This window comes from Boleophthalmus pectinirostris, unplaced genomic scaffold (genome assembly GCF_026225935.1).
Source record: "Boleophthalmus pectinirostris isolate CB_2022bp ecotype Guang Dong unplaced genomic scaffold, ASM2622593v1 HiC_scaffold_12, whole genome shotgun sequence".
NCBI classification, from domain to species: Eukaryota; Metazoa; Chordata; class Actinopteri; order Gobiiformes; family Gobiidae; genus Boleophthalmus; species Boleophthalmus pectinirostris.
This window is the reverse complement of record NW_026571018.1, coordinates 38,100,165-38,110,751: the sequence shown is the minus strand read 5'-3', so window position 1 is coordinate 38,110,751 and position 10,587 is coordinate 38,100,165.

Sequence of the window (10,587 nt, the reverse complement as noted above, 5' to 3'; positions counted from 1 at the left end):
TGGAGGAGCTCAGAGAGGTACAGTAGGTGGGGGCCAGATTATGAAGGGACTTGTACACAATGGTGAGGAGCTTGAATTGAATGCGCTGAGGGATGGGGAGCCAGTGGAGATCTCTGAGGACAAGGGTGATGTGTTCAGGTGAGGAGGTGGGCGGCGGAGTGCTGGATGTACTGGAGTCTTTCGAAGAGTTTGGAGGGTGAACTGTGGAGCAGCTATTGCAGTCGTCGAAGCAGGAGGTGAAAGAAAAGTTTTTAAAAAAGTGTGAATGAGGGTTTCAGCAAATTGTGGAGAGGGTAGAGGAGAGGGATGGGGGCAGACGTGAGTGATGTTTCGGAGGTGATAAAAGGCAGTTTTGGTGACATGTTTAATAGGAAAAGTTATGATCCCATGCTTGCTGTTGGGAAGAGGAAGACCCAAGGAGCCGATGGAGAGGGTAAGGTTTTGGTGACAGCTTTTTGGCCGATGATGATTGGAGCCAGATTTTTATTTCAGAGATGCAGGAGGTAATGGCTATTTAATCTGGCCCTCGGCTGATTTTCTACTAAAATATTTTAATCATATTTTCTATTAAAATATTAGTAATTTTCTGTTCCGCCTAACATTGCAGTGTCTCCAGTGCCTCTGTGCGTGGCCCCTCCCACCAGAGCAGCACAAATGAAGACTTGTCTCTTTCCAAACGCTCTTAAAGGACGATCGTTTTGACTGTTGACCGTGACACCCTCATCAGAAAAATGTCCAACATGAGAAAAGTGGAGCCGAGTGCAGGATTTTCCAAGAAAAATTTACTTATTCCTATTTGCATACAAGTTCATGTTCAAACATTGTGTTGAAATAGCATTTTTTTTCATAATATTATAATGTTTTGTAAAAGAAAGATTTCTGTAATAGATTTGCATTTCTCTGCACTTATTGCTGTTTTTGGGATATATATGCCATGAGTTTTCTGATCCGGCCCCTTTAGGATCAAAGTAGGTTGGATACGGCCCCCGGAACAAAATGAGTTTGACACCCCGATGTAGAGTGAAGACTAGAGGTCCGAGAACTGAACGTCGGGGCACACCTTGAGCGAGTGAGCAGACGGCAACTTGCGGTGGTTGAAGTAGACAAACCGATGCTTATCAGCGAGGTAGGAGTTGAACCAGGAGAGGGGGCGGTGTCGGTGACGGTGAAAGCGGTCTGCAGGCTGGAGAGGAGGATGGAGTGTCTGAGCTGATGAGCGGGCGCAGAGCAGGCTGGCAGCTTTGACGAAGGCGGACGGGACAGGATCGAGGGGACAAGTGGAGGTTTTCCTGTCCTCTAGCAGGTCAGAGGAAGAGATCAAGGAGAACTGGGTCAAGGCACAGCAGTTAACAGCAGGGCAGGTGATGAAAGTAGCAGGAGGTGTGGGCGTGTGAGAGAGTTTGTTTGTGTAGAGTTGGAAGTGGATGGTGAGATCGCTTTTCTTGAGTCTTTCCAGTTGGCGTCCTTTTGTTTTTATTTCGCTGAGATTAGATATGAACCAGAGGCAGTTTTAGCTTTACAGGGGCAAGACAGGAGGACAGGTTGTTGTTGTCTGTAGTGTGTTCTGATGTGGACTGGGCGTTGGTCAGAGGGGCGATGGAAAGTTTAGTCAGAAGGTACGTGTGTGTGTGGAGGGAGATCAGGCCCTAGTTTGCAGAAATGCAGTGTGTGTTTTTGCTTTCGGACAGGAATGGGAATGCAAGTTTTGGTAAAAGTTATGGCGAGGTGGTCAGATACGGGGAGGTCAGTGCTGGTGAGGTTGTCAATAGAAATATGGTCAGACGAGATCGAGAATCCGGTCACGGTTATGTGTGGGGAAATGTATGTGTTGTGTAATGTGGAGGGTTCTGTGAAGTCTGTGATTGTAGTAGATGACACAGAGTCTAAATTGAAGTTGAAGTCTACAAGGAGGAGCATGGATGGACAGATTGAAGAGAGTTGTGTCAGGAATGCACAAGAATCTGAAAAGAATAAAGGCTCTGGTTTGGAACGATAGATGAGTACCAGTGAATTTAAAGGCCAGATGTTCAAAGGACGGACAGAGGGAGTGGGGAGGGGACGGGGTAGTTCTGTTTGTACATCACTGCTACACCACCACCACCACCACAGTCTTCAGTGCAGTGTTTGGTGGTATATGTGTGTCTGGAAGGTGTAGTGAGGCTGAGAGTAGCACCACGCGCTCTTACAGACACATGGTCGGCTGCTGACCTGTCGATTCAAATGCACCTTATCATGAAGATCGACCTCAGTAGAGATCGTGGTGCATCGATCTTTCAATTTTAAGCACAGCCCTAAAGAATCACATTTCAGAACATGTTTGTACAGATCTAAACTACAGGGTTAACAGTTTGTATGCACAATAGGTCTATAGAGGAAATGATGATACTTAAAAAAAAAAAATGACAGCCTTTGCAAATTGCATCCCTTCAAATAGTGATTTTGATTGTGGTTCATCTTAAAGCCTTTGTTTCTCTTCCCAGCAGCTCAGTCCAGAGCCTGAATGACTCAAGAGTTTTGCTTGTTCAAACCCACTTGTGTCATCAGAGCCCAGAGCAGCATTATCTGAGTGAACAGTGCTTTAAAAATTCAGGGCGCCGTCACAGCTCTGCTTTTGAGAGGCCGGCCTGTGGACACTGCTCCTGTCTCAGCTGTGTCTCTCTCTCCCTGGAGCATGGCGGAGTTTGAAGCTTTTGTGAGTTTTATTAAATGCTGTGATTCTGCCCATGTTAAATGTAAATGAAATGTGCTGAGAGCAGACGTGATGTCTGAGGACAGGAAACATGAGCTCAGACTCTGTTCTAGCCTCAGAGCACTGCAGAGTCTGTGGTGTGTGGGAGACTCTCGACAGCCTCACACCTCCAAATCACACACCACATTTAAGGCTCTGGATACAGTGCTGTCCCCGGAGCACTTTTCACCACACAGAACAAACTGGTCAAAGTGCATTCAGAGGTGGAGACTGTAGCAGAGCAGACAGTGTGGCCTGAGGTCAGGATACTGCTCATATGAGTATAGCGCCGCCTAAGGGCTTGGCCGGCTCTCACAGCAGGTTTTATGATCACAGCACTTCAGTTTAAGGACTGTATTATTGTAAAAGGCACTCTGGGGCCTTTTATGTGTTTCCACCACCAGCCACTGTGTGGCGCTGTGCTCTAACTCATTGAGTTGAGTAGCTGGTGGTGCAGGACTGCTACATTTATTACAGTTTAAGTTCTTAGTTAAAATAGGGGATGATTAAAGTGTCATAAGGGGGAGGCACAGTCAGTTTTTGACTTTTTGGGATTTTCCTGGGTCCGTGCTGGTACAGCTCGTGTGGTGCCATGTGAGGCACAGTTGCTGACTGGTCGTAGGACTGGCCAATGCCACAAGGAAACATAAAGACACATTTTAAGTGTCAGAGGCATGATACTCTGTTACCTCAGTTACCCTGTTATTTTCAGAAACTATTTAAGAGCAAACAGCTCAATATTATCATTATTATTATTATTATTATTATTATTATTTTCATCAGTGAGGACGTTAGGGGCACTTGTGCCTATAACAGTGGCTTACATGAGTAAGTATGTGAAGAAGAATGTGAAGAAGCTGGATTCATGGTTCAATCTCTAAATGTTTCTCTGCGTTTTATATCAAAGAGCACATATTATGCACAACTGACTTTTTGGAGCTTTTGTTTTCCTCTTGTCTGTTGTTCCATTGATCTGTTAATCCAAAGTCATCTCTGAGCCTCAAACATGTTCTGTTCCCATTTTGCCAATTTTGTTGGGTGATGGGATTTATAAATACATAAACTGCCAAAAGTTGTACTCAAATAATATTCAGAATGTTGTTGATGATGAAATCTGACATAGATTTAGCCAGATAAATCTATAATACACAGACCACTTTATTTTACACGCACATGAACGTATAATAGTTCTTTCTTTTATTGCTTTCACAGTTTTGCGGCCGATGTGTGAATTATTCCAACATATGAAATAATAAATAATAATCATGGTGGACTAAAAAATCTGCACACATTTTTAGCTCCCCTGGTTTTCTTCAGTAAAAGGACTTCACACTCCACACAGAAGTTCATGACTGTGTCAATATTTATTCTCTTTCACACGTCAACTCCTTCAACAAAGTGAAAACTAAAGAATAGGAGAAAAACACTCTGCTCTTCATACCAAAATAAATACAGAATCAAAAATCATATTTGCTGTGTTTGCCTATAAATGTCCAGCGGGAGATAAGTCACATACTTTTTATTTCTCTTTCTTGTCTTTTCCTCTCTTTTGCCTCTACTATTTCTCTGTATCTGTTTACTTTAGACACTTCTTAATATTTTGAACAGATATAGAATCATTACTTTCAGAATGATTTCTGGCTGATATGAAACAGTTTTAGGTTATGACATTATCATCAGATACAACATTTAACAATTTAAAGTTTTGGGTTACAATAATAATAACAATAAATGGATGCAGTGCTAGTGCAGCTTCTGCAGCTCAGGGAGGAAATTCTGGAGGTTCTGATCTTCACATGAGGTCTGAACATAAACTGAGAATGAGAAAAAGGTGAAGACTCTGAAGACACAGAGCACTCCAGTGAAACGAGTCTAACGCAAGGGTGGGCAAACTATGGCCCGGGGGCCATATGAGGCCATTTAATCTTTTTAATCCGGCCCGCCAAACTTGAATAATAATAATAATAATAAATATAGCCACAAGCGGCAATGAGCGGCCCTCGCGCGTGCTTACGCCGCGGCCCGCAAACGCCGTGCCTCACATTGACCCTAAACTTAAGGTTTAAGCCTAAACTTAATTTACCCTAATCATAATCCTACCCATAGCCCCAACCCTAGCCCTAAAAATCTTAATCTAACTTTGCAATTTTCAAAATTTGGCAAAAAAATAAATAAAAAAAATCCAAGATGGCGGACTTCCGGTTTGTAAAGGGGCGTGGTCACAATATACATTTTTGTTGTTATTGCCATGATGCATCTGGATACCAAATTTGGTTTGGCTACACCAATGTTTGTGTAAGGACGTCCCATTGGCAAGGATACAATTTTGGCTTGTTGCCATGGCAACACAATGTAAATTGGGAGTGAGCATCATTGAGGTTTTTAATCGAGACCATGTCACAAATGTGGGTACCAAATGTTGTATATCTGTGACAAATAAAACCTTATTTTTACATACAAATTTTCTAGGGGGCGCTATTGCAGCCATTTTTGTATTTTGTATTTACTTACATCAATCTGTTCAGGGTCGGGGTGTGAACCCACGATTACAATTTGAGTGAAATCGGTTCTATCACTGTTCCGAATTTCGTCACCCTACGCCAAAATATGCGTCTGAGCCTCCAATTCATTTCAGAATTTTGAAATTTCCAGGGAGCGCTGTTGAGTGGGGGGGCTTTGGTCATTGTCGCGATGCCCATTTTATAAAAATTTTCAGCGGACCGGTCGATCTGATACCCGGTTTGGGGACTTTTCGTCGACGTTCAGGGAGTCAAAATCGCGATCATTTGCAAAGAAAAATAATAATAAAAGAGCGTAAGAAACCGGCGAAGAACAATAGCCCTCACCAGTTACTTCGTTACAGGCTCGGGCCGATAAGAAAGAAAGAAAGAAGAAAGAATAATATTCTGATGCGAGAACAATGTTCGGCTTTTTTTTTTGGCAAACTATACATTTTCGGAAACCTCAGACGCATCGCTACGTGATGGCGAGGGTCCCTGGTCACTACGGGCGAGTCACGTCATGCCATTCCATTTTTTCGGCCACTCGGAGCATCACTTTGCGATACTAATAGACCCTTCGCAGGCCTCTGGCGCTCGGGCCTAATAATAACTAGAGGAGAGGGCTGGGGTCCGTAAAATAAAAAACACATTTGGTGAGGAGCTCTGGAGTCTGCAGTCTGGACACAGGGAACAGTTTACCACACTCTTCACAATGAAACAGAGAAAATGATTTAAAACCTTATTTTAGATGTAATTACTGCAATTTTTATCCAATTTTGTCAGAGAGCATCCTGAAAGTCGCAGAAGACGGGGCACAGCACTAGTGGTAGTAATACTGATAATAGTATAATATAGTAATTATCAGGAGCAGCTTTGATATTGGTCAAAATAGCAGTAGTAGTATTTGAGTGTCCACAAAAGTACCGGTACTGTACTGGTAAGTACTATTAAGTACTAGTAGTTATAGTAACAGTAGCAGGGTATCCCCAGGTTTTACTACCCCAAATTTAAGACTTTTTTTAAGACCACTTAAATGAAAATTAAGACGTTGCACCCATTTTGTGGTTGAAAAACACCAGGTTGTACTCTGATTACATAACTGCGGTACATGTAATCTATTACTCCCCAACACTATTTGTACCTGTGTGTGTATTTGTACCTGTGTCTCCGGTGCTTCGGGTGAAAGTTCCGCTTCCTTCTCCGCCTCACGTCTTTCCGTTTTTGGCTCGTCTGCGGACAAGACACAGACATTTATTCAATGTATTTAATTATTATTCAATTTATTATCTGAATATCACAACACATTTAACAAACGACACAACAGAAAAACCTGAAAATAAGACAGGCTACCGGTTACCATAGCAACGGGGTCTGGGTCAGGTTTATGATGCTTCAGAAAAAAAATACAAAACTATTAAACAGCCGATCCCATAAAACAATCAAGTGGGATTTAGTAAATAAAACCTTCATTCTGTCATTTTTAACTTATTTAAACATAAGGGACTGAGACTCAAAAGTGAAATCAAAGGCAATTTAAAATTATCTGAAATTTCAATAAATCACAAATGTGGTCACGGTCATCAAAAAGGACAGTTTACGGGTAAAAAATAAATAAATAATGCAATGTACTTTGTAACCTGATTTCTGTTTGTTCTGGGTTGGAATATTGTGAATCCGGAGGTCTGGTTCTTGTATTCCTCCTTCTCCAGCAGATGGCGCCACTGCGACTTGGTTCTTTGGTTTTCCTCTCTAAAACTCAGTCAAAAGTCAAAAGTATAGCAGAGCTGTCAGATTTCCCCACATTTCATAATTTTGAGATGTTTTCCCCCCTTTTCTAAATTCTACACACATTACACATTTTATTCAACAATATTTACAGATTTATTTTTTATTCTAGCAGCAGGAGGCATTTTGGTCACGATTGACTAAATCAAACCTAAAATAATAACTCATTAAAGCTGCAAGATAAAAGACAGGTTTAAATTGGGACAGTCGATATATTAAAGTGCATATGGCATGTTAGTAATTATATTTATCAAGAGTTCTACTTGTTTTATTTCCTGGTTGAACACGGACAGAAGATACAAAGCCAATTTCAACACTTTTACCTTGGAACCAAACTGAAAAAGGGTCAAGACTTGCCTAAATGACGCAATAGTTCAATTATCTCTGCATTTGAAAGTTTTAACATAAACACATTCCTTTTTAAAACCACTACATCCTTGATTTTTGTGCTTTTCTTTTCAACTTTTGTCCAGAAACTGACACAAAACTGATGTAAAACTATGATAAATATTCACCACAATTGCCATCCTACCAAACCAAGTCAAAATAATTAAAAAAAACCTGGCATACACACTTTAAGATCGAGCTAAAAGAGGCAGGTTTTACGCCGAAGCAACCCTCTCCATTTATCCAGGCTGGGGACTGGCACAGAGGGACACACACAGCGCCCCCTGTGGCTGGATTAGACCCACCGCCCGTGTTCGTACAGAGTTAGTGTGTTAGTAAGTGCGTGCAGACATACTCACAGTAAACAGCAGCAGCCTCTGGACCTGTGAAGACTAGTTTAAAAGTTTAGTAAAACAGTTTAGATCTGCAAAGAGAAGAGTCAGAAGAGTTAGGGTTAGAACTGTCATTTCACAAGACAAGACCAAAACAATTTTACAACATCACAATGGCAAAATTAATGAGATTTAAACTTTAACCCTGTAAAGTTAAAACAATGTTTAAACAGAAATGTCAGTGTATTTCAAACTGGTTAAAATAAACAGACCCTGTGCAAACCTGTGGAAGAGTTGGATTAGAACAACTAGTATTTCAGTTCAGTGTAATAAGGGTTAGGACCAGAGCCATCAGACTCTATAAACCAGTCCAAATCTGGCCCACGTTTAGACCAGTTCAGACCAAACCAAATACAAAACACATCTTTAAACAATCCCACACTCAAATCAGTTTTCAGACCTTTTTAAAACCAAATGAAACTGCTGAAGGGTTAGTTTACAATAAGAAATTTCAGTTTCACCCAACCGTAACATGTTTTACCAGCCTGTTTAAATCTGGCCCATGTTCAGACCAGTCGAGGCACACACCAAAAACACACAAGGGCCCGAGACCAAATGCAACCTGTGGAAATTGATGTAAACATTTAATCTGGCCCACTCCACATTTAGACCAGATAAAACCGAGACCAGCAGTCTCCAGAAAAGTGAGCCAACGTTTAACTATGGCCCAAAACTATAGTCTGTAACATAAAATCCTCAGCATATTCAGACCTTGTTTTGAGATGATGATTCACACAGAAATGTCACCTACCTGATTTAAAGTCACTTACGTCAGTTAAAGTCTGCATGAACAGACCAATAAAACCAGTGAAACCTGCAGCCGGGAAAGATCCCTGTAAGATTATGTGGGTCACAAACCCAAGGTCAAAGGGTCAAAACTATTACATTCCGACCACAAAAGAGTGACAGAACACAAGGGTCTCAACCCTTGGACCAAAACTCAAGTCAAGATGAGTGGCTGAGCACTCACTCACAGCAAGAAGGTTCCTTTGTGTGCAGAATCTGCACAGGTGTATGGAAGCAGCTCACTGCTCCTGACAGGCTGCCCCAGCAGCACTTTGTTGATGAAGAATTTTCCTCAAAAAGGTCCCTACTAAAATATACTGTACCTTAAGATTATTCCAAATGATCAGGTTTAAAAAGATGTGGGTTTCTCCAACCTGAAAACTGAAGAGTTAGTAACATGACAGTCATCACATTTTAGCTTTAGCAGTTTTAAAATCAAATAAACTAACATCTGCTACAGTTGTTGCAGATGATTTTCATGTCTCACAGTTGCAAGACATGAAGTACATTTAGATTAGATTAACTATGAACTAATTAACAATGATAATAATAATAAAGTGATACCTGTAGCAGAGTTAGAGGACACCACCCAAACCTGCAAACACAAAGGAAAAGTTAGAAAAAGACAAAATACTAGTGTATTTCAGCAAAATATTATATATTCACCTTTGGGTCTTTGGTGGAAAGCTGACTGAAGCCCAACCCAACCCAACCCAACCCAACCCAAAAACATAGAGTTTAGGTAAACTCTTCAAACAAGGTGCTCTGGATCAATTCTTTCATTTATTCCATATTTTGGAGCAGAGCCTCTCATATAAGATTTTCCATTCTTCTTCTAACTTCTTGAGTCCTTTTTAACTTCAGATGGAGGCAAAGATTCATTTTTCACTCTTTATCCTATATGGAAGTAGTAGATGTCACAGAGCTGCTGTAAAAGGGTTAGACACCAACCTAAAACCTGAAAACTTCGGGGTTAGTCAGCAACATGTGGCAGACATGTTTTAGCTTTAGCTGTTTTCCAAATAAAATAAACTAACATCTGCTACAGTTGTCGCAGATGATTTTCATGTCTCACAGTTGCAAGACATGAAGTATATTTAGCTCAGATTAACTATGAACTAATTAACAATGATAATAATAAACTGAGACCTGCAGAAGAGTTAGAGGACACCACCCAAACCTGCAAACACAAAGGAAAAGTTAGAAAAAAAATGACAAAACACTAGTGTATTTCTGCAAAACAGTTTTATATTCACCTTTGGGTCTTTGAGGGAAAAGCTGACGGACGTTCAACCCAAAACACAGAGTTCAGGTAAACTTTTCCAGCAAGGTGCTCTGAATGCATCACAGTTTTCCTTTTTTCCACCCCAAACCCACAACAAACACAATACAAGGACCCAAAACCACGTGGAAATTAAACATTAAAATCTAGTCCACATTTAGACCAAATCAACCCATAGAAGACCACACAGTCTTCATAAAAGTGTTTAGAATATGACACATTTGGACCAGTTTAGGCCCAAATCTGAACCATTAAAATCCTCAGTATTCAGATCTTGTTTTGAGACGACGCAAGGTAAAGAATAAAGGTTTTAGGATTTGAGGGTTACATCATGACCTTTGTACAGTTGGATGCATTTGCGTACGGTTTTACATTTCCAGGATACATGAGATTTTTATTTTCCAAGTACGTTTTCATCCCCGTTCAAACCTTTGATGACACATTTCCACTTTTTGCATTGCACTTGTTTAAATTTGTATATTTGAGTATTTTATGGCAGGTCCTGTACCATCCTTACATCATTCATGTTTGGGAAGTGATCATTTCATTCCCACAAATGTACCATTCATTTCATAGAATTCTGAGTCACTGTGTTCCAGTTCATTGACCTAAGCTTGGTGCACATGTTTAAACCTTTTCATTGCAATTTGTTATGTTTGAAAAACACATTTTTCCCCCCACAGTTTCACTCTTTTTGATAAATGACATTTTCACACATCAAAATAC